At 36.7% G+C, this 23,972-nt stretch overlaps 1 pseudogene; it reads left to right on the top strand.

Moving 5' to 3' along the window:
- The window catches only part of LOC121321115, a 138,511-nt pseudogene that overhangs the window by 9,229 nt on the left and 105,310 nt on the right, over positions 1 to 23,972 (top strand).

Genomic DNA, 23,972 nt, shown 5'->3' with positions numbered 1-23,972 from the left:
TGTATTGGGTGCTAAAATGTATTGGTAGAAGTGGGGAGAAAAAAAAAAAAGTATTTCTGTTTGTACGTAAACATTTAACGTCTTTTGTTAATTAGAATATATATATACACACACACAATGTATATGATATTCTTTGTATAGACTAGAGCAGGGATTCTCAAACTTTTTTTTACCTGAGGCCCACCTGTGCAGCTGTATTAGGCAATGTGGCTCACTATTAACATTTCTTGAAGAAAATGAAGAATAATGCACCTTTTCACAACCTAAATATGTTTGAAATTAAGTTATTTTTAATTTTTCCTTCTTCTTATGGTATCGCATTTTAGTAACACCAGTAGACTTGCACCTTAACTCTTTAAATCTTTGTAATTAAAAGACACAAGTCTACTCTCAATTATTCAAAATGGGGGAAAAAAGATCAAGTAGGCCTAACTATTGTAAGGCTATGTATATTGGTTTGAATGAGATTTATATTTTACTGACATATGCAACATGGAAATCGTATATTGTAATAAAATGGAACCAAGGATACATGCCAAACTAGACTTGTAAAACATTAATACTTTGAATACATTTGAATACTTACTGACAAGTTTGTAGGTCTGTCTGTACAAAACTGTTGAAAGTGGTCTACCCATTGTACATCTGTAATGTGTGTGTGTGTGTGTGTGTGTGTGTGTGTGTGTATATATATATATATATATATATATATATATATATATATATATATATATATATATATATATATATATATATATATATATATATTAGTGACAAAATGAACTATAAAATATATGGGAAAGTGGTGGAGGGTGTGTATGTTGGTCCAAGAGTGACAATGAGCCTGTATCCTCTCCACTGAATTTGGGTCACACAAGTAAATTGCAGTCTTTGACTGCCAAGTCAGAAAAGACTACAATTCCCAGAGTTCCACAGGGACGACCATTTTGAGACAAGGGTTTTCACCTGTCTCCAATTAAGCAGCCATAAAAGAGCATGGTTTTTCCAAATGCGAGGAGTGTAAGGAGATGACAGACGGAAAGGCCGAAATAGATTAAAAGGTTGGTGTTCTACCTAAGGGGGAAACATTTATTGCCTAGTTTAAGGCACGTTTTGGTTAGTCAGTAAACAGTTTAGCTGTCTGACTTGTAGAAAGGAGAGTTAAAAGATAGCTATAAGGTTTAGGTAGCGCTCAGTAATAAAGAGCTAGGTTTTGTTTTGTTTATTTTGTTTACATTGTTGAAATTTGATTTGTTTGACTCTGGATAAAGAGAGCACCCGCCTGAAATAAACATACAGGCCACGCCCTGTTTAAAACAAAATACTGTGGTCCAGAGTGCTTGGTTCCCAACAGACTGTGTTCAAGACCCGAAAGGACAGTGACAAAACACCCCAGTCTGTCACTATATATATATATATATATATATATATATATATATATATATATATATATATATATATATATATATATATATATATATATATATATATATATATATATATATAATGTTAAACTTATTAATGTGTTTACAGAATGCCAGGAATTTATTAGAGCAAGCAATCTTATGAACACCCCCCCAATATTATTACCAATATTATTATAATTTTTGCCACAGTCACATTGGAGTCCTGTTTGATCTGTTTACACAGCTGCCTTTTGTTTTGAGTGGGTTTCCACCTTAAATAAAATCAAAACAACTCCTCATTGATTCCTCAAATACTTGGCTGTAAGCTTACTGTTTACCCCCACTGTAGCAAGCTCGAGCAAACAACCAACTACAGGCTCTGTGGAAAGGGACTGTGGATGGTGACTAATCCTGGTCAGTTAACAGTTAATAGAAAAACAAACAAAACAAGTAAAACCAATATTTATTTTACTTCAGGTAACTTTGCACCTAATCAATATAAATACAATATATTTTCAAATTATATTTATTAGATTTATTGGTGGTGTAGCAATTAGGGCGTTATAACAATTTGTACAGATTACAGCGTGTGTTGTATCTGGAGGGACTTTGTAATATCTTGTTTTCTGTTTATTATTATTTATTACTAATTATTCAATAGTACAACCTCTTATTTACGTACTTTGTATTTTGTGAATATGATTGTACTTGCTTACATTTGAACCTGTGATTGGAACTTTTTTGCTTAAATTTCTGTTTAATAAATTGTGATTAACTACTAAAGGGAGATCATTTGTAAGTGGTAAAACTAGAACTAGAAATTCAAGAAGACAGATGTTCCTGCAAATACTTTAATCGGTGTTATGAAAGCATTAGTTGTAATATTTATCTAGTAAGTTTCTTACTGTTTTGTCACTCAACTACTAAAGGTAATTAAATAGTTTTTACAATTCACCACACATTATAATATATATTTTTGTTTGACTCTTTTCATTGTTGTTTTTTTACAGGTAGCTGCATTTTTGGAGTTTGGATCATAAATACAGTTAGCAATCTAGACATCATGAGCAACTACAGCGTGTCCTTGGTTGGCCCGGCTCCGTGGGGTTTCAGGCTGCAGGGTGGGAAAGACTTCAGCATGCCACTGACTATATCTAGGGTATGCACGCTTTCTTTTTTTTTTCCTACTCACCGATGTGCAATTTTTGAAAAAAAAACAAAAAAAAACTGTTTTCCAAGGGACAAAATGTTAGAAAAATCTACTTGCCCCCTCCCCGTCGCACAAAGCACACACAAAAAGTAGAATATAACTTGTAGGATTTTGTTTTTATTAACAGTGAACACAATCAATCAATGATTAACAGGGGCGGATCAAGCCTGGTAGCTTGACGGGTTCACTAAATTCTTCAAGAAACGTTCCCTGTGACCTCAACTCGCCTCAACAAATGTGTAACATACTTTAAGGAAATGTTCCTTTCAGTGCAGTTTGGAACATGTTTTCTAGTAAATTGGTGGAGGGAGAGGTGGAGATGGATGGACACGGTCGGCTGTGACATAGATTCGAGTGTTTTTTGTTTCTAGTTAAACTGCTAGAAACTGTTTTGATTTTCAGAATTATTTAAAAAGTAATAACTAACAGAGTGTAATGTCAAATTATACATCGTACACCAAATCTGTATTAAACTACTGGTATTTTATTTTAGCTTATCAAGTAGCTAAACAAGTTCAAGAACATATCATCTTTGCTTTTCTTAGCATTTCTTTTCAAACCCATACTTTAGACAATAGTTCCAGGCTGCATTGGCTTTTACAAATGAGTTGTATTAATTCAATTTTAAAAGAAAAGTATTAAACCGTGCTGTTTGCATCAATTAAAAAGCAAAAAATAAAATAAACTAAACAGTGCATCATCTAGTAACTAGTAAACAAAACATCTTAGTGTTGCATAGAGTGTAGTACAGTTGCATTCCAGCTGTACAAATACATTCATTTTGTTTTGTTAATTGGAACCATAACCATACACATACTTTGCAAGTGTACCACTGCGTTACACTGACATGTAGAATAATTTACAATATGTATTAAAGTCATTCAAAGTACTCCATTCAAACAATGTTTTTTCTACATCGGGCCATAAGCACTTTCCTTTCGGCTGGTTTTTCTTTGTCCATTTTAAGTTTGTCTTTGTTTCATCTCCAGTCACATACTGTTTTTTCAGCATTGTGATTAACGTGCATTTTGGCAAATTCAACAATGCACATTTTCAAATCAAACCTGTTATCAAATAGCATTTTTTTTTTCTTACTGTCCAGCTTTATCCAGTCTCATGGTCACCTGCATTATTATAGCATTGCAGTTACAATGAATGGAAAACTTGAAAAGTTTACTACTTGGCTTTCTAACCAACAGCTGTTAGTACGGATCCCAGGGGCGGATTCAGTTTGAATGTTGACAAATCAATGGCTCTAGAGTGTGGGAATAAGGAAATTTTATAGAGACTGACAGCTACTGTGTTAACGCTTGGCAAAGCATGTAGCTGTGACGTTTGAGAGGTCAGTCAGGAGTCTGAAAGCTTGTGTTTAACATTCAAAATGACTAAGGGTATTGAGTAAGAAATTAAAACTTTTAATTAGAACAGTAGTTTTGTGTTTCTACCTAGCAACATGACCTGAATGCTGTAGATCCTGAACAAATAAATCGGGTTGTTGACAGTTAAGTTTGTGTGAGCCATAACTGTAGCTGTAGTAATCCCATTGTGGCACAGGGGTTAATTTGTAAAGATAGTGGTCCCGGATCTCAACATTAAGAAAATGACCACTGCTTTTTTGGTGATGCATGGTACAGTACGTACAGTTTATCCGTAAAAGCCTTGAAGTGGTTCATCCCGGATACTTTGTTACATCATGAACTGCAAGTTCAATCTATGAGAGGAACAATGCCAGATGATGTATGGAAATCGATCTTTCAGTAATTTGGTACGCCACTTTTTTTGCCCAGCGTGACCACAGGCTCATGTAGCAGTGTGCTCCACCACTCTTCAGGGAATATGTTCCACAGGCATAACACATTATTTTAAAATAAAATACAGGGTGGTGGGATACTATCGTATTAATTTCCAATGTTCATTGTGCTGCTAGGAACTGTAACCTAACTATTCTAATAGCATTAGTGCGTGTATGCGTTACACCCGACTAAACTTGAAACGGGACTTCAGTGTGGACGCTAAAGTTTGAGCTGGATTAATTTACAATGTTTTTGAGTAGGATTCTCAATCGGTTATATAGCGTGGACAGGTACTAAAATTAAATATTCTTAATACTGCAGGCAAAGCCAAATCTGAGGCTTATTGCTGTCATCTACAGGATTGAAGTGTACCTTAATCAATGCTGTTATATTGCAGAACAGTATTTTATATATTTTTTTTTAAACAAGCAAGCGGTCATTGCTGCAGTGTAATAGATTACCATGAACATGCATGTCTGCATCCCTTTCTTTTCTGTGCGTCCAGTGAATGCAAGACAAAATATTTTTCCGTCCAATGGATTTATTTTGCGTCTAGGACGCAAAATTTTGCGTTAACGCGACCTCCGTAGATAGTGCAGGTAAGCTGTTGTAAACTACTAGAACAAGACATAGGACCTGTATTTAAACTGTTTGTTTTATAATTATAAATGTTAACAAATGGGCAGATATTGTTTACTTGTTCTAATTATGACAAAAATGAACAGATATTCTTTACTTGCATTTACTTCAGAAAATGAATACAAAGAATAACGTAGTATTATATTGTGTGCTTTGACAGCACTTTGTACATTTGTTTGACAAGTCACACAAAAAATAACTTTGCATTTGTACTAGTAAAAACTCTATACCAGTGGTTTTCAAAGTGGGGAGTGCCCCCGATGAGGTTATTAAGGGGACGCTAATACCTGACTGTAGAATACTTTTTTATGACTTCCTGACAATTGTAAAAGCTCTGCGGTAAGTGGCAGACTCGGTGGGCCCGCCGCCAGGATGATTGACTGATCAAATGCCTAGGTGGGGGTCATGTTTAATTTGACCAACCCCCTGTGAAATCTGTCCAATCCCCGTCCATATAGTTTGTGTTGTTTCAGACCTATCATAGCTCAGCGGATTCTATGGTCCAGCCCAGCTCTCCTTGATTTGAAAGTTGTTTGGCTAATCATGGCAATTGTTCCTACAAAGTGCAGTGGCGCATTTTACATTTTGTTCACACAAAAAAAAAAAAACCAAAAAACATTTAGATAGACCTGCAGTTTTATAAATAGGGTGGGTATAGAGATGGGACGGTATAAAATTTGCACGGTATGATACCCGTTAAAAAAAAAAAAAAAATACTGTGGTAACCTTAATATTACAGTATACAGTATATCATGCAAGTTATCAAATACACATTGAAAATGTGTGCTATGGTGCAAGGTTTGGAGGAGGCGTTTCTCTAAAAGCTGCGTGTGACTTCAGAAAGAAAGCCGGCGCAGCAAGCTCTCGGTAATAGAACGCAGCAATTGAAACGTGTATTCTGTGTCGTTGACAGTTTCCTTCAAAACCATTATCAAAATACAGTATCAGTTCAAAAAAAGATCTTGCTCAGACACTTTGCTAAGGCTGCAAGTACCATCGCTTGATTTAGAAGAAGCGTGTTTGCAGTTGAAAAAATGCCAGTGTATACCGAATTACGTTAATTGCGGTTTAGAATAAAAGTATATAAATAACGTTATAAAAAAAATAAAAAATAAAATACGCTGGACAAATATTAGTTACTATTCGTAATTGCATTAAGATTAATAGACTAGTCAGTTAATAATGTTGCACCCTCTTTTTCTTCTGCTTTTATCAAATGTGAAATTAAGGACATGGATGATATTTATGTGTTTCAATGGTTGTAGATTAAGCAACAAGGGCGTTACTACTAGTAAAACTAGACTGATATAAATAAAAGGTATACTGTAATAACAATACTACTAATAACAATAGTACGATCAATTTAATTTACATGATTTGGCTGTGAAACAATTAAATGGGCTTTTAAATCTTCCACGTCCTTTCATTTAAATGTGGAATGAAGAACGAGAATAAGTGACTCTGTATTGCTGTTAATGCAATTACGAATAGTGATTGTAATAAAGTGTATCCATCTTCAAAATATATATTATAACATTGTCTGAATGGCATGCCCGGGATTGGTGAAGGTGGATGGAGGGAATGGTTTAATGTGAAGAGATCAATAGGAGTGCATGCATGAGCGCAGTGGGAGAGCGAGCGAGTGACAGAGAAGCTGTCTCCCAATGAGAGCGAGAAGTAGACTGGAATTTAGCACAGAGAGATTTTGTAATTTTGTTTTGCATTGGCGTGTTCCTGAATTGTTTATTTTTCCTCTGCTAATAAATGCTGAATTCGAGCACCAAGCTACTGCCTGTGTGGCGCCTGCTTTCATTTCACACACAATGTCACAATATGTTATTTTAGAAAAATCATATTTATTTTAAAATTGTACTGTTTACTAGGGGGGAAGGGGGCGCGGCAAAAAATAATATATCGGAAGGAGGGTGCAGCAGAAAAGTTTGGGAACCACTGGGCTAAGTTAATACAAAAATGTGTACAGGGCAGTATTAATTTGCATACATAGTAATCACCAGTATCTAGTGTGGTCAGTAATTCAGTCTTAGCAGTGTGCGACACCCAGTCGGGGAAAAAACTCAATTGTGACGTCAAACCAAAACAGAGCACAACTGATCGTAGAATCTGCAAACTCAGATGAGATGAGTCGGGGTCAACACACTGCTCAATTGTCTATTTGGGACCCCATTGCACTGTCATCAGAATCGCTTCGGTGAATATGTTAATGGGGCAGACGCTCTATAACGGGGCAAGACATGTCTTCAGAATACCATTTCGGTGCATTATTTTATTTTTTTACGTCTTTATTCAGTTTATGCGCCACAGAATCGGGGAAAGCGCCATTCTCATTTGTGCATAGTACAGCCCTAACAGTTTTAGTTTATAGACAGTAACAGTTTAAGATGTTTGTGTTTTAATAAAAGGTTTTTAAAACATGCTTTTCATGTATTTTCCTTGACAAACTATGTAAAATAGGTAGTAAATGAAAAAAATGATTTAAATCAATGATTTTTTTTTTAATCAAGTGATTTAAATCATGATTTAAATCAGTGTTTTAAATTGACTTGATTTAAAGTAGCCAACACTGCAGTCTGCATTTGCATAGAAAGTTAGTCGTATAACTACTTTATGAAGCAAAGTACTAAAAGTGAAGGACTTATTGTGAATGGGAAGTTTATTTTAAAAAACACTTTCTGACGTATCTACTGTCAAATTGAGTTTCAGTAAAAAAGGATAAAAAAAAAGTTCTGTTGAAAGTTACTACAAAAAAAAAAACTGAAAAATGAATTTAAAAGATATATTAAGAGGATATAAAGAACAAATTATTGAGAGAGAATTGAGAAAAGTTGACAAACTCAATAGGAATGAACTATTTGATTTATAAGACAATGGAAGACCTGTAAAAGCACAAGTAAAGTGTGCAAATATATTGCCAAAGATTAAAAGTGAAATCGCAAATAAAGAAAATACATAATCAGTCTTTCATCCTTCGGCATGTAAGGATAGCAATCTTGTATAGGGTATGTTTTGCATAAAATGTAATAAAGTAAAATATGTAGGAGAGACAGGTACATTGTTATATAAAAGAATACAGAACCAGCTATCAAATATAAGAAATAAAAAAGAAAATTAACCAACAGTTCAGCACTTTACAAGGAACAGGCACACTATGAATGACCTAATGGTTGTGGTTTTAGAAAAAAATAAATGATATAATGTACAGTATAGAAGAATAAAAAATAAAGAAGTAGATAAATAGACTAGATACCGTGATGCCTGAATGTTTAAATAGAAAGGAATATTAGATTGTTACATCGTTAGCTACATAGTGAATGACATCACAAATACATTGGATTTAAACAAATAACTGTGTGGTTACCATGGCATCAAAAAGCCTATGACTGGGTTCCTAAATTCAACGCTGAGAAGCAGCAACTCTTAAAATCATTGCTAAACTCACCGTTGAGAGTTAGTGACGTGCAGCGTTGGCTCAACGCTGACTCAACGAACCCGCGACTCTCAGAGCTGGTGAGCTGATCAACAGAAAGATGGTGACACCCACAACCGCGACTGCTACAAATTATGAATGGAATTTAAATGTAGATACTGATACCGCTATCCTCCTTCAAAACAATAATTGTTAATATACACACTATTTGATTTATTTATGTATTATTGTATAACAAATATATGACAACGTAACAACAACAACAACATATATATATATATATATATATATATATATATATGTGTGTGTGTGTGTGTGTGTGTGTGTGTGTGTGTGTCTAGCTCAACGAGTCTTAATATATTACGAAGTAATACAGCATATTTAATAAAAACTTGTATTTAAGATTTTGTAATATTCTTTTTAGATTCTAAAGCTTCAGTCCGATATGCAGAATCACTCGTTTAAAATTTGACTGTTTAGTTTAGCAATGCAACGAAGCGTTCCTAAATACCCGGAAGCTATAACTGCCTCCAGTGTTTGTTTTCAAACACACTTTCCCTTGACAAAGGTATTATAAACATACCGAAACGTTGGGAAGTTGGCAGAAACTCTTTTTTGAGTTTAAAATTTATGTTTACTATACATGAAAGTTATACAATTGTGATTTGTGATTCAGTCGTCCACATAACACTGAAATCAGCAGGTTTTAATTTGACTTTAACAAACTAATTATATTCATAGAGTTTTTGAAAAACTATTGTTCATAGCTACACATTGCCCCGAAAAAAAAAAAAAAAAATATATATATATATATATATATATATATATATATATATATATACACACACACCGTATTACTTCAATTTGGCATCACTGCATTGATTTTAAATTGATCAAAATGATAATACTACGATTTTCAAACACTGCAATATTTTATTACATGATTTGACATTTTAGAAGTATCGTGGTTGCTTATTTTCTTTAATATGGTAGCCTACCTGTATGTAGCAGTGTGCGTGGCTAACCTACTTTGATTACAGTACACTTATCGGTGACAGTTACCGAGCGCCTATTAGGTGGGAGTTGGAAGGTCAGGGGAGTACTGTTCCAGGGAATCAGGACTGTGTATTGGTTGTTAAGGGGCGGGACAATGCTGGTGTGGCAGTTAAATCCAAGAGTGTGAAGTTGATGTTTTTCTACACCAAAAATTACCTCAGAATATGAATTTGATTTCTGTAAAAACTACAATATGTCCCTGTCACAAGGCTGGCTGAGTGGTGACGTAAGCCCCGGAACAATAACACACAGGACAGGCAGAGACGTAGAGTTTGGTGAAGCTGAGCGCTTGGTTGCGCTCAGCATATAATAAACAAAATGAAAGATTTAAACAAAACAGCACACCAAAACAGCATACTCCAGCATGACTTAGCAATTGCATTATTTTATTTTATTTTATTTTAATTATAACTCTCCTCTCCACACCTGTTCTCCACTCACGAACACACAACCCTGAGTGAGTGAAAACATGCTGCTTTTATGCAGCTGTACCGAGACTCGATTGCTAATCAATCATTCAGTTGGAGTCTCGGTACAACTGCACGTGAATTAATCTAGTGCAATTTCCCATGCTCATATACTATTACGTTTTACCTGCACGTGAAGTGCTGTGCAATCCTCGTGCCTAAATACAAATATACATTTTAAATCACTCATGTTCATAACCCATATTATATCCCGTGTACCAACTACAATACACCAACATTAATACACAACACGCAACATACAACACAAGTAAATAGCCCATGGGTGGGGCACTTTGCCAGAATCTTACTCGTTTTTTTTTTTTTTTTTCTCACTGTAACTTGCTTGTTTGTAATTTCTCAGCAAGAGAAACCGAAACTAAATCTTCTCATAGATAGTAAGCACATTGTTTTTATTTGTATGGGATTGAGTATGGGAATTACAATTGAACTAAAAAAACAAACAAAAAAACAAAACAAAACTAACTTCAGAAGGACTGCTGTTCTGTATGTAGTTTATCTTGCATTTTCTTTCAGAACTGTACCATAAAATAAAATGTGCTTACTATGTGTGTGTACATTAGTTTGTAATTTACGTACTAGATTGAGGCTCCCGTCTCTTCGGGGACGTTACATGTACACAGTGTTGCGTGTTTATTGTGTGTGTTTTATAGTATGGGGGAGAAAAAAATACCTTAATGTTTCTTTATTGATAGCAGCGTTTATTCGAGGGCGGCCTGTATTATAAAGCTGATCTATGACTGTGGCGTCAATATGAGGATGTCTTTAATTCTAGGTGGCGCCAAATTAAAGCTTTGTTTTATTTTGACAATTTTAAGTTATTAATAAGAGAATGTTTTTTTGTTTTTTTTAAATGGCAATGAAAACCATCAGTAAAGGTTAATCTTTTAAAAGAAACTGACAAGAAGAAATACAGTAAGGTGAGTAATAAACTGGCGCCATTGTGATTTAGCAGTTGGTTCAAACAAGTTAACCTCCCCCAGTCCTTCCGCACTTCCCCTCTCTTCCTTCAGCTACACTGGCTCCCTGTTTACCACCATTGCCTGTTCAAATTCCTTACACTAATATATAAATCTCACCATGGCCTTGCCCCACCTTATCTGGCTGAATTTATTTCCTATTATATTCCTCCCTGTTACGCTCCCAATCACTACTGTCCCACCTTCGCCCTGTGCCATATAATACATGTTAAACATTCTCATTACACATTTTAATCCTAGAGCGTCACAGCGAACACAGAAACTATTTTATTATACTGCAGGGTGTGTTCTGCTGACTGCATTTCTGCTTATAACAATAAGCATACTTGAAGTGGTCGTCTTGTTAGGGTTTCTAGTTTAACTGCTGTTTGGTGTTACATGTAATGGCCTGTGATAGAAATACAATGAACCTTGGTTGTAAATCTCCCCCCTGACCTGTGAGGGTACTAAACTAGGACAAAGTTTTTTTTGGACGGGCTGGCTTGACAGTTCTTTCCCTCGGTCGGGAAGTCGGTCGGTCTGGAAAAAGGCGAGACTCTGTTGCACGAATGTATTGACCTGGAAGGGAAACAATATAGCAGCCACAGATTGTAAAGGCAGCTGCATTCGTTTACCAAAGGGTGACAGCATGTAAGGGGGACGGAGAATCATAATCTGTTCTTTCGCATTTGGTTTGCAGTGAGTAAAAGCCAGAAGGACAGAAAGTGTTTTGTTGCCTGAAATCGTGAAAAACCAATCAACACTGCATTTGTGTTACAAATAAAACTATTTGCTCCACTAGCACTAACTGACTAGTTAATAATAATAGGATTATTATTTGAGGAGCAACACAGGGATTATAAATTAAGTAATACACGCCGCTGTATTACTTACCTTCATTGTTATTTACTGTTTGTTTTGCCGTCAGGCACTGGACTTAAATAAAATAAAACAAACCTTTTCATCTGGAATACAATTATCTGTCTGTTCTTTAATCCCCTCCACCTGCACACTATCAACCACTTTGCCACAAAGCCTTTGAATTAAAATGACATTACAGTACAGTACACTACCACTGCATTTAAGAATCTGTGGCTTGCTATTTTTCAGTTGCTGTGCAAATCTCACTGTTTTTCACTAAGTGGAGGTGCAAAGCTCCGCAATTCCACCCCTCCTCCTATCACCATGCCGCTACGCAATCCCCCTCCTTCTACATGCACATACTGTACTCTGTATGTATTCACTTACTGTGTATTCACTTTATTAAAACACATTTTCACAAACAGGGAAAAAAAATGTACTGCATGCAAATGGAATTAAGACACTAATAACTAACATTGTGTTTTACAAGCATCAAACTAGAAAGCAAATTGTAAAATGGAAACTATATGCAAAGGACATTACTAGGCATTACTTTCTCCCGGGCACTGTTACGCCCAAGCAGTCCATAATGCCTGGTAATGCCTGATGTGGAGCTACTTTATATAGTCAGGGTACATAAGTGTTTTTAAAAGTACTAACTTTTATTTGAGTAAACTGGGAACAATGATAAAAAAAATGATGTGTATGTGTGCACTTTTCTTTTTAAAAAGCATTTTCTTTGTTAATGGAGTTATTTCAGGGATTATACAATGTAATACTACAACGGAGAGTGGTACCTAACATCAAATGTAGATTTTTTTTTTTTTTGGACTACAACAGTCAGTTCTTTGTTGGTAATTAGTGAAGCCATCGTTTATTAAAGATAATGACAGATGAAAGAGCTGATGGCACCAGCAGGGTCAGCGTAATTGGCAGAAAAAACAGAATAGCACACACTTCTAAATTCGGGAAACTTGTTGCTCAACTAGTTGCTCAGGTGCGGACAAAGCAGTTGCAGGCGATTTTAATTGCACATTTTCGACAGTGATTTGTTTGCGCAACTGATTGCTCAGGTGTGGACCCAGCGTGACGCTCTTCTCCTTGAATCCTGTACAGCTCATGCAATCTGCTCTAGATGTTACTAACAGAATCTGTTTGAATTGATGCTCAAACTTCGCTGCACTGTAACCCCCTGTGGCAAAGTGGTTGGTAAGGGGAACAGGTGTAGCGGTGATGCGGTGCAGGAGTGATGAACAGACAACGGTAATTCAGTGAACAAGTGTTTATTTGTGCTGTTTCCAGGTCTGAGCGACCGTCAAATAATAAATCCCCGGCAGTACACAACAATGTGTAAAGCGCGGGGATGGTGAAGAACACAGTACAGTATCAAACAGAAACAAAGGAACGGTCACCGGTCCTGGGTGATATTCAAACGTGCAGGTGCTCTGTGTAGTGGTGCTCCGGATAGTGCTTTACGTGGCGACAGCTCCGGAGATGTGCTATAACTGTCTAGTGGTGCGAAAAAGACAGACAATTATAAACAAACAAAGACAACAAACAACACGTATTTCATTCTGAGAGCTCTTCTCTCAGTCCTTTTCTCCTCACGTTACCCAAACGAAGGAAAAGATTAGCGTTACCCTGGCCCCTATATGTAATCCTGCATGATATTTAGGTAAACGGTTGCAGCTGCCTTATTACTTGCAGCTGCCTCTCGTTTACCTTTCAGATCAATACAGTCTTACAACAGAGCCTCGCTTCTTTCCAGGCTGACCCACTTCCCTGACCCGGAAACGAACTGTCAGGCCAGCCCTTCCAGGTATTACTTCTCTCGTTCTTTAGCGCCCTCAAAGGTCGGGAGGAAGATTCATCACCAGAACTCATATTTCTGTCGCACCCCCTTCTAGCAATAGAAATGACTACGTGACCCCATCGCTGTCTTATTACAGAATAGTCCGTATTAAGTAAAACAAATGCATTGCAAGACAATATCAACAAAATTAATATATAGCCATTTGTTATTTTTAATACATAATAAAATTGCAACATTTTTTAAAGCCAAGATTAAAAAAATATAAAAATAAAAAATTCTTCCAGTTACACAATTATACCACAAGGACAGCTTTTTGGTCCAGCTTTCAGTTTAGTTAGTGATAGAAAGGACATAGATCAAAAATATCTGCAAAGCAAGCCCATTTAGCAAGCTTTTCGGGTTTTAGTTTTTTTTACTGCTGAACGGGTCCTTGTTGTCGACACGTCTTTTGCTGCAGTGTCACTCTGTTCCCCTTCATTGCTCCCGTTTCCAACACTTTTATAAAGAAAACTAAATTTTTATGCAAAACAACTTTTTGAACTCCCTTCACAACAAAAATCATGGCTGGACTAAACGCTACAGAGGTGCATTCCTCTGATTGGCTGACATGCAAGTTGGTATCTAGGTAACCAGTTAAAAAAATTGAGATTTAGTTCTACACCATTTGATGCTGTATTGTAATGATAACTTTTGTAATAACATCGCATACTTGTGTTTGCGCTCTTATCCATTCCTTTCTTTTCCTGTCTCCTCTTGCTATTCCCAGCATGCATCTTTCCATATTCAGTTTTAGCGCTGGCAGCACGGATTGGTCGAAGACTTTCCTCTTGAAGCATAAGGGTAGTTTCCCTTTCAGAACCATGCTTAATCTTCCAAAGGCACTCATTTTTGCTCTTCTGTTGTATGTATAGTTATTGACTTCAAGCTTGATCCCATTGACTTCAATTGCCTGTGGAGTGGCATATTTATTGAACATGACTTGAGTCTTCTTCAGTGTCATTTTCAAACCCGCTTTGATGCTAGCCTTGTGTAGTTCTTGTATTCTTGTTTGTAATTCTTCTGGGCATGTTGTAAATATGAGGATGTTGTCAGTAAATCATAGATGATTCAAGCAGGCTCCATTGTTCTTCAGCCCCTTATTGTCCCAATCCACTGTTTTGAAAATGTCTTCTAGGGTGGTGTGAAGAGCTTTGGGGAAATTGCACTTTATTAATTCATGCAGTTGTACCACCACTCCAATTGAATGATTGATTAGCAATCGAGTATCGGTACAGCTGCATAGAAGCGGCATGTTTTCACTCACTCGGGGTTGTTGTGTGTTCGGTGAGTGGGGAACGGGTGTGGAGACAGAGGTAATAATAATAAAATAATAACGTAAATTAAAATATCAGCTCACCGTGTTGTTTAGTGTTAGTCCATTTTGTTTGTCTGTTTATTTTGGCTACCAGTGCCGTGTCCTGTGTTTTTTGTTTGTTTCAACCTTTTTATTTACTGTTCTGTTAATTCATTAAATGCTGAGCGCAAGCAAGCACTCTGCTTCCCCAAAACTCCACCTCTCTGTTTATTTCCTGGTTCCTGTTTCTGGTCTGATGTCCCCCACTCCGACCGTCTTTGTGACATTGACAAACTCCTTTTTCAATCTTGATTTTGTCGCTGTATTTATGGGGTCTTACTGTGGATGTTACATTCTTGTATATGGTGCTGATCAAGTCTCTGTACGTTTTCTCAATTCCTTGCTTTTTCAGAGAGCTTAATACAGCTCTTGTGTAAACAGTCAAAGGCTTTTTCATAGTCTGACTCCCAAGCAAAGTGGTAGTTCATACTCGTTGCTGGTTTGAATCACTTGCTCTACAACATGAAGATGATCCATTGTGCTAAATCCACTCCTGAATCCTGCTTGTTCATTTGAACACGACTCAATTTAAATAGAACTTCAGACTGTCTGTGTGTGTGTGTGTGTGTGTGTGTGTGTGTGTGTGTGTGATTTGCAGAAGTTTTCACGTTTTGTTGGCACCTTAGCGGACTCCACGACGCTTTCAAATTAGACTTTACATGTAGAATCTACACAAACTGCTCCACATTTGAAGTTAAAACATACATATAGAATATAAATAAGTAAGATTTACAAAGAATAACAGATTACTCTCAGTTGCATAAGTATTCAACCCCTTTGCTACTGCAGCCCTAAATTAGCTTAATTAGCAAATTATTTCTTTGAAAGGTCACAAATGAGTGAAATGGTTTCAGCCTGTGTGCACTCAAAGTGGTTTAACTTGTAGATCATTTCCCTCAGGTATATAAAGACTTTGAAGCTGCAACTCAGTGATCCAGCAAAGCAACCATGAAGACCAAGGAACTTTCGAAACAAGTCAGGGATAAAGTGGTAGAGAGGCACAGACAGGAGAAGGGTACAAGAAAATACAAGTACAAGTGCTGATTATCCATTTCAGCACAGTGAAGTCCATCATTAAGAAATGGAAGATGCATCATACCACCCAGACACTACCCAGATCAGGTCGCCCTCCCAAACTGAGGAGCCTGGCAAGCAGGAAACTGGTTTGGGATGTCACTCTGAAGCCAACAATGACCTTGAGAGATCTGCAAAGTTCTGTGTCTGAGGTGGGAGTCAGTATTCGCACATCAACAATAAGCCTGTCCCAACACAAAGTTGGCCTGTATGGATGGGTGGCAAGAAAGAAGCCATTACTCAAAAAGCGGCATCTTAAAGCACGTATGGAGTTTGCAAAAAAGCATGTAGATGATTTGACTTTAGACATGTGGGAAAAGGTTTTGTGGTCAGATGAGACAAAAATTGAACTTTTCAGTCTAAATTCCAAGCGTTACGTCTGACACAAGCCCAACGCTGCTCATCACCCAGGCAACACCGTCCCAACTGTCAAGCATGGTGCTGTCAACATCGTGTTATGGGGATGCTTCTCTTCAGCAGGGACTGGGAAGCTTGTCAGGATAGGGAATCTGTGGCACTATTTGAAAATTGCGGTCCACAAGCATCGTCCAACCAACCTGAACAACCTGGAGCAAATCTGCCAAGAAGAATGGGCCAAAATCACTCCGACACTGTGTGCAAAGCTGGTACATACTTAACCCAAAAGACTTAAAGCTGTTATTGCAGTGAAAGGTGGCTCTACCAAATATTAATGTGTGGAGGTTGAATACTTATGCAAACAAGATATTTCAGTTTTTTATTTTTCTTAAAAATATTTCCCAACATAAAACCAATGTCACCTTACAATAATTGATTCTGAGTTTCAGTGTTTAAAAATAAAATATCAAACAGAACAAAATTTCAGTGAACCATTTGTAATTTGGTAATATGAGAGAATTGGTCACGGGTCTGAATACTTTTGCAAGGCACTGTTTATATAAGTTGATTCTTTTCGCCTTTCATCAGCATTCATTAGAAAATACATTTTATACACACTACCCTTCCACTTTTTACAATAAACAAAGAAGAGTTTCCATTGTAAACGCATGGCAGTTGGGAGATAACAATACCACCCCTTCAGGCATAACCAGCAGTGAATACTGTAAATGGTCTGGAGCACTTATAAAAAGGATACAACTTACTATTTATAGTAGAGTTTTCCACTGAAAAAATAAAAGGGCACAAAAACAAATAAACACAGATAGTATGCCCAGCATGCAACTACAGCATAATTTTAAAAAGCCTAGCCTACACATCACATCAAATTAAGTTTTCATATTCTGTATAATGTGAGTTATTTAAGCTTAGTTATGAATATAAAAGCATATTTTAACCGTTTGACACAACTGTCAAAAATGACTGGCTAGTATTAAGTTTGTTGCTGTTTTTCTTTTTTGCAGTTAACCGATGGAGGGAAGGCAGCCAAAGCCTGCATTGTAGTTGGAGATGTGGTTCTGTCCATTGATGGGATCAGCACTAATGGGATGACTCACCTGGAGGCCCAGAACAAAATCAAGGTCTGCACTGGTTCCTTGAACCTGACTCTGCAAAAGTAAGTGCTAATTAACGTATAACAATTACAAAGAAGGTTGAAATGAAATTTGCCACAGTAAAGGTTCAGTTGAGACTGACCTCTTCTATAAACCTACTGACATGCACCAGTATTTACACATGTCCTCTGCACATCCAATACACACTAAAAGGTCAATCCCAAAGGGGCTAGGAATAAGAATATGAAGAATATGCTCTAAAGAAAGTGACTATGTAAAACAAAGAAATGTATTAAAAACAAGTCTTAAAAAAAGAGGTTACAAAGAATTATAGAGACAGTAAAGAAAAGTGGATAAACTAAAAAGAGATGATCTACTAGATTATAAAAATAGAGATAAAAAGGTCAAGAGAGTCCCATTAGTAATGACGTACTCTAAACTTTTGCCCAATATTTCTAAGATAGTTTGGAAACACTTGCGTATTCTACATAATTCTGAAAAATTGAAAAAAAGTGTTTCTTAAGGCCCCAGTTGTAGCATTCAAAAGAGAAGCTAATTTCGGTGATATTCTAGTTCACAGTAAACATAAAAGATTATTTGACAGAATAGGTTCTACAAATACTTGCACTAGTACATGTAAAGTTTGTAAATATGGACAAAAGTAGAAATATAATTAAACATAAGAACACCACATATCCACTAAAAACTAATACCTACTGTAAAAATATACAATATACAGTATTTTGTTAATTGTTAGTTAATGGTTCATAATGCTCAAATTCACATAGGCTGTTGTATTGTAGAAGTTACATAAACCCATAAAAGCTATTGAGACAATGCTAAAATTAAAACATTAAAAAAAAAAAAAAAATTGAACATAATCGTGTAAACGTGTAATCAAAGAAACTACAACATTGCATTGCAAAAGTCATTAGTCTTACAGTGCCATTTCATGTTAGATTTAAAAATGTCTTTTTAATTAAGTACTATGGAAAGCTACAAAGTGGTATGTAATTCAATATGTTAACGTAACATTATTCCGCAGGTTTCACTCGACTTTATGTAGCAAAATTGTAAATTCTATAGGGTGATGTCAAACGTTAGCCATAGCTGTAGATTCAAGCCTGCGAGGACATGGCTCCCTGAAGCCAGGTTTTGGCTTTTATTGCGAACCCATGGCACTGTTTTGTTCAATTTTAATAGCATGTGTTCTACTTAGTTCAACAAACTAAAGTCAGAAATCTTGTTCCTGCATGAAACATAAAATCTGAGTCGATGTTTTGCATGTATGGATAAAGCTACCAACTTTCCGAAGCCTAAATCTGCAAATAATTTACAAATACTGTACAGGTTATCCAGTGTTGTTTTAATAAACTCTTCCTCGCCTCATTTTAATAATATTTTGTTGCTAGCTGGCTGCCAGGAAACAAAATTTGTGTAGGTGGAAGTTATTATTATTTTAGTTTTTTGGAAAGTTGCTGAAGTCAACTAATATTTACACTCTCTAGTTGTTTTTCTGTATGTTGTTCTATATCTTGTTTTTCTGTATGTTGTTCTATATCTGAGCTCTAATAAAATATTTTAGGCATTTTACTGTTGGAATTTCATAAAAGACTATTGTATGGTCGTGCTGCCTCGCGGTAATTAAGCAACACTTAACGGATTCATTTCTTTGTTTACGGGCAACTTTAAAAATCTATTTCATTTCATTGTGGTAAAAATAAGGAAATAAGGGGATAACGGCAATTGAAGCATATTCAAGTTAGTTGCAGTACTTTTTTTTTTTTTTTTTTTTAAACTTGAAAGAAAACCACTTGTAGTAAATATTGTAAGCAAATGGCACTTATGTTCGGTAGAAGTCCATGTGCTTGAAAGGGTTGTGTTCGATGTTTGTTCCCCCCACTGATGTGGCAGCCACACAGATCACGTAATCATGTTATTGTTTGGATCTAATGCAGGCATCTCTAGTTGCTGTAGATGAAAGGGCACTAAAGCCATAATGGCTGTGTGAGTAGACCTACATTTTGAGGGGCATGGCGGCGGCAGTTGCTGCATGGCCACGGCTAATTTCAAATCCTGTTACTGTTTTATTTTACTAGAAAACTGATCTTTTGACTGAGAATGAAATGCAAATTTTGCGCACATGGCCACTTGAGCATTCATAACTTTAGTGTAGATGTTGTTAAATTGCTACTTTTATATAAGGGACTGTTTAAAGGTAGTGTTCCTAGTACAATTGCCTTTACTTTCTTTGAAATCTGTTTCCCTCTGTCTGGATACATTTGTTGGTACAATTTGTGCACTGCTTTTTTTAGAATCTCATCTTTTCAGATTTTTATATGATGCATCTGTTTTTACTGCTCTGCTGTTTTTGCAAACTGTTGGATTTTTTTCTAAGCTTTTTTTTTAAAATTTCCTAGTACTGTATTTCCTTTGCAGAGTGTGATACCACTGTTAAGGTAAAAATATATATTTGTAATGTATTCTTTCAATTGAAAGTGTAACACATTTGCGTTTCCAAGTACTTACCATTTCAGTAGGTTAACATTGTACTTTTTTTAGAACTGGGTTCTGGTTGCATTGTAGGTATGGTTGAGTGATTTCCATACTTTCAGCTAAAAGTAGGGTGTTCATAGTATGAGAGAAATCTTCCTTGGGGCCCAATTCAACACAATTTCAGGGAGACTGCATCTCAGAGAAGAGAGGGTGACCACCATTCATCGACTGGCAGGTCAGTTCATCATAGGTGCCAGACCAACAGCATGATCCTTTCAGCAGAGTCTAGGGCAGAGTCTGCAGCAGTCTCCCTGGTAAGGGACACAAGATTACATATGAGACACACTCAGAGATGTCTCCTTTCTTCTTGGAACCAAACACTTCCAGATTCCAGCCCCATAAAGGTTTCTTGGAGTGGCAGTAGAAGCAAGATGGTGGCGTCTCTCACCTCGGGTAAGGATGGGACTATAGCTGTCTCCACTACCTCTGACTCTGTTTATATAAGAGGCCTGGTTTAGGGAATACACTTAAGGAAAACTCAGGTACAAGGCACTTGGTCACCAAGACACTGTCACCTCGACACTGTCACCTCCACATAAACCATCTAGAACTTAAAAGCAGTTTTAATGCATTCCCTCCCGTACCTCTAATCCCAGCGGTACACAGGAAAGTGAATAAGGACAGGGCCATTATCATTCCAGTAGCCCCTTATTGGACCAAGAGGTTTTGGTTCTTGGAGATTCTGGAACTAGCAGAAGTGGTACATTTGCATCTACTAGTAAGGCACAATCTGCTGTCTCAAAACAAGGGGAAGATGTTGCACAACAACCCTTCATGGTTACAACTAACTGCCTAGACGTTGAACGGCAACAATTAAGTAAGTCAAGGGTTATCGGAACAAGTAGTCAACATCTTACTTGCATCTAAGAAATCTTCTACTTTTTTAAACCTATTTAGGGAAATGGATCACACAGATATCTCTCTAGCTACTTTTTCTTTTAACTTACCATAGCCACTTATTCCACAAAGGTATGTCACTATCTTCTATCAAAGTGCATTTAGCTGCAATATCCAGCATTTTACCCGGATGGGAAAATCAATCTGTGGACTCCCATCCTGTGGTGTCAAGATTTCTTAAGGGAGTCAACCACTTAAGACCCCCGAAGAGACCTATCACTCCTCAATGGAGCCTTAGTCTGATACTGAAAAATCTCATGGGACCATCTTTTGAACCTGTGATGACATGTGAGAAGTTTCTTGCATGCAAAACAGCATTTATAGTGGCAGTTACATCAGACAGAAGGGTAAGTGAATTTCAAGCATCAGTCATTGATGCACCCTATTTCCAGTCGTTTAAGGATAGGATTGTCTGCAGGCCTAATCCCCAATTTTTTCCGAAAGTGGTAACACAATTTCACCTGTACCAGGTCAGAATTTTTCCTGATTTCTGCCCTAAACCCCATAAATCAGAAGAGGCCAGACACCACCTAATTGACGACCTAATCTGTATTCACAGATCCATCAAAAGAAGGTAATCAGGAGTGGCACATCCAGTAAAGGCGTTACACGTGGAGTGCATGATGTGCCCTATAGTCTGGGGACCGCAGGTTCGAGTCCAGGCTATGCCACAGCCGACCGTGACTGGGAGTTCCTAAGGGGTGGCGCACAATTGGCCGAGCGCTGCCCGGGCAGGGAGGGCTTAGGTCAGCAGAGGAATCCACGGCTCACCACCCATCAGCGACGGCACCTGTGGAGCTGCCAGGTCTGTGTTGTTCTCTGGTGCTATAGGTCTGGTGGCCTCGCTGTGGGTCCACAGTGCGAAAAATTGCAGATTGGCTGGAGCACGTTTTGGAGGACACCATCGGGACAACTTTTTGTCTTAATTTACAAGTTCGAGGCAAACCTATCTTTAAACAAAGAATCTCCACCTGGATCTCTTCTTGTTTATAGTTTTGTTATAGACTGGACAAGAAACGTATTCCAAGATCTATAAGAGCCCATTCAGTAAGAGGAGTGGCATGTTTGAAATCTGTTCCCATTCCGGAAATTTGCAAGGCTGCTACGTGGTCATTTGTCACTCGGTGTGTGGAGTCCATCTGACTTGGTGGTGGATGGGGTGGGGGGTGGGGGGGTTCAAATGTTCAATGTGTACTTACCGAGCAGCATTAATTACAAATACATGTAAGTAGCACCAATTGGCACAACCAGTACCAATGGCATATCTGCAGTGCTACACCTAGAATTCCCACATACAGTTTATTAAAGGAAAGTGTTAAACAAACAAAGACAAATTAATGTTCTTTTGAAGATAGGTTTTCTTTAACTAAAGCTGTTCAAAATACCATTTCAAAAGAATAGGTTTACTATATTTAAAACAAAAAACCAACAAAAAAAACTGTCATCTGTATACATTTAACAGTATAAACTTAGCTGCAGCAATGACCAATCAAGAGTTGTTTCTTCATTTAGTCTTATTCCATTGAGAAATTATGTATGTGGCTTTGTGGTTGCTTCTAAATATGGTCCATTGAGTTAGGGGGCAAGGTTGCCCATAATAAAACAATAATGTAACTGTTGCTACTGCAACCAAGTCATTTCTGGCTAGTTTTAAAATATTTATTTTGTTTACTTTATATATTGGGGCAAGTTTTGCACTTGCTTTAGATCGGGTACATTATTTTGCATCCAACGACGGGGAGAGCAATATAATTACAAATATTGTAATTGCCTTATGATTTCAGGTACGTGCCTTTTTAAAGTAAGGCTGTGAAAGGACTGCAAGTCTATTAGTTTTCTATACACAAATAAGCTTACTTGACTTGCAAAATGTTTGTCTTAAACAATACAAGCAAATTCATACTTGGTTTGGGTAAATGAGTACACAACATACTTCAGTGTGAAAGTTGAATATTAATTACAATAAAGAACAATGACAAGTTTTTAATGAAAAAAATACATGTAGCTGATGTCACTAAAGTAAAAACAGGCTTCTGTTATTTTGACTATGGGTCAAGCCAGTGTTCGTGTAGGGTGCGTTTTATTATGTTTGATTCTTTTGTTTTTATCAGTGTCGGCCTTCTGGCATCTTCTCAATGCCTTTGTTTTTTAATTACATTTTAAACCATTTAAAGGCAAAGCCAAATACAACAGTAGTGTGTGTACACTGAGAAAATAAAAAGTGGAGGGGCAAAATATATAATTTGCTCCCCCTTTAATCAAAGCCTACAAACATGTGCGCCTATGCCCTATGGGTTAAGCGCCTATGATTGTATATACCTTTGAAGTGTGGTTTGGAAACACACAGATGTCTCCTATAATGTAGTACTCTATACTTGTGTTAACGACACTTGTGCCCTTTTAAACCTCTGTATTTACACCCATGCAGGCACAATGTAACTGTAACCCAAAATGTTTTGATAACCATTTGGATTTGATCATCATGTTTATCATGTATTGTTAAAATAATATATAATTTAAGAGTTTGGAGGTGCTGTGGGGATAATAATACATCAAAAATAGAACTAAAATTTTCACAATTTAAGTTTTCGTAAATAACCACTTAATTAAAATAAAATATTATTGTTATATTTGATCCACAAACACTTCTTCATGCCTAATCTGCCTTTATTTACTTCAAAAGAAAGCCATATATATGTAGACGCTTATTTCATGATTCAAAGGGAAATCTCAGGATACAGGTTAGTTAAATAGGGCAATCCATTTTTTAATGGATGTGAATTGATTTTAAAATATGATGCACATCACCTAAAATTGTAGTTTTAAATAAAGTTTATTTCTAATTATCTTTACTGAAACATTAAAACTAGTGTCTGCTTCTTTGTCATTGGGCAATAATTCAATCTTTTTATGACC

Source organism: Polyodon spathula, chromosome 1 (assembly GCF_017654505.1).
Source record: "Polyodon spathula isolate WHYD16114869_AA chromosome 1, ASM1765450v1, whole genome shotgun sequence".
Classification (NCBI taxonomy): Eukaryota; Metazoa; Chordata; class Actinopteri; order Acipenseriformes; family Polyodontidae; genus Polyodon; species Polyodon spathula.
The sequence above is the reverse complement of the archived record's forward strand: the minus strand, read 5'-3'. Positions and strand labels throughout refer to the sequence as shown.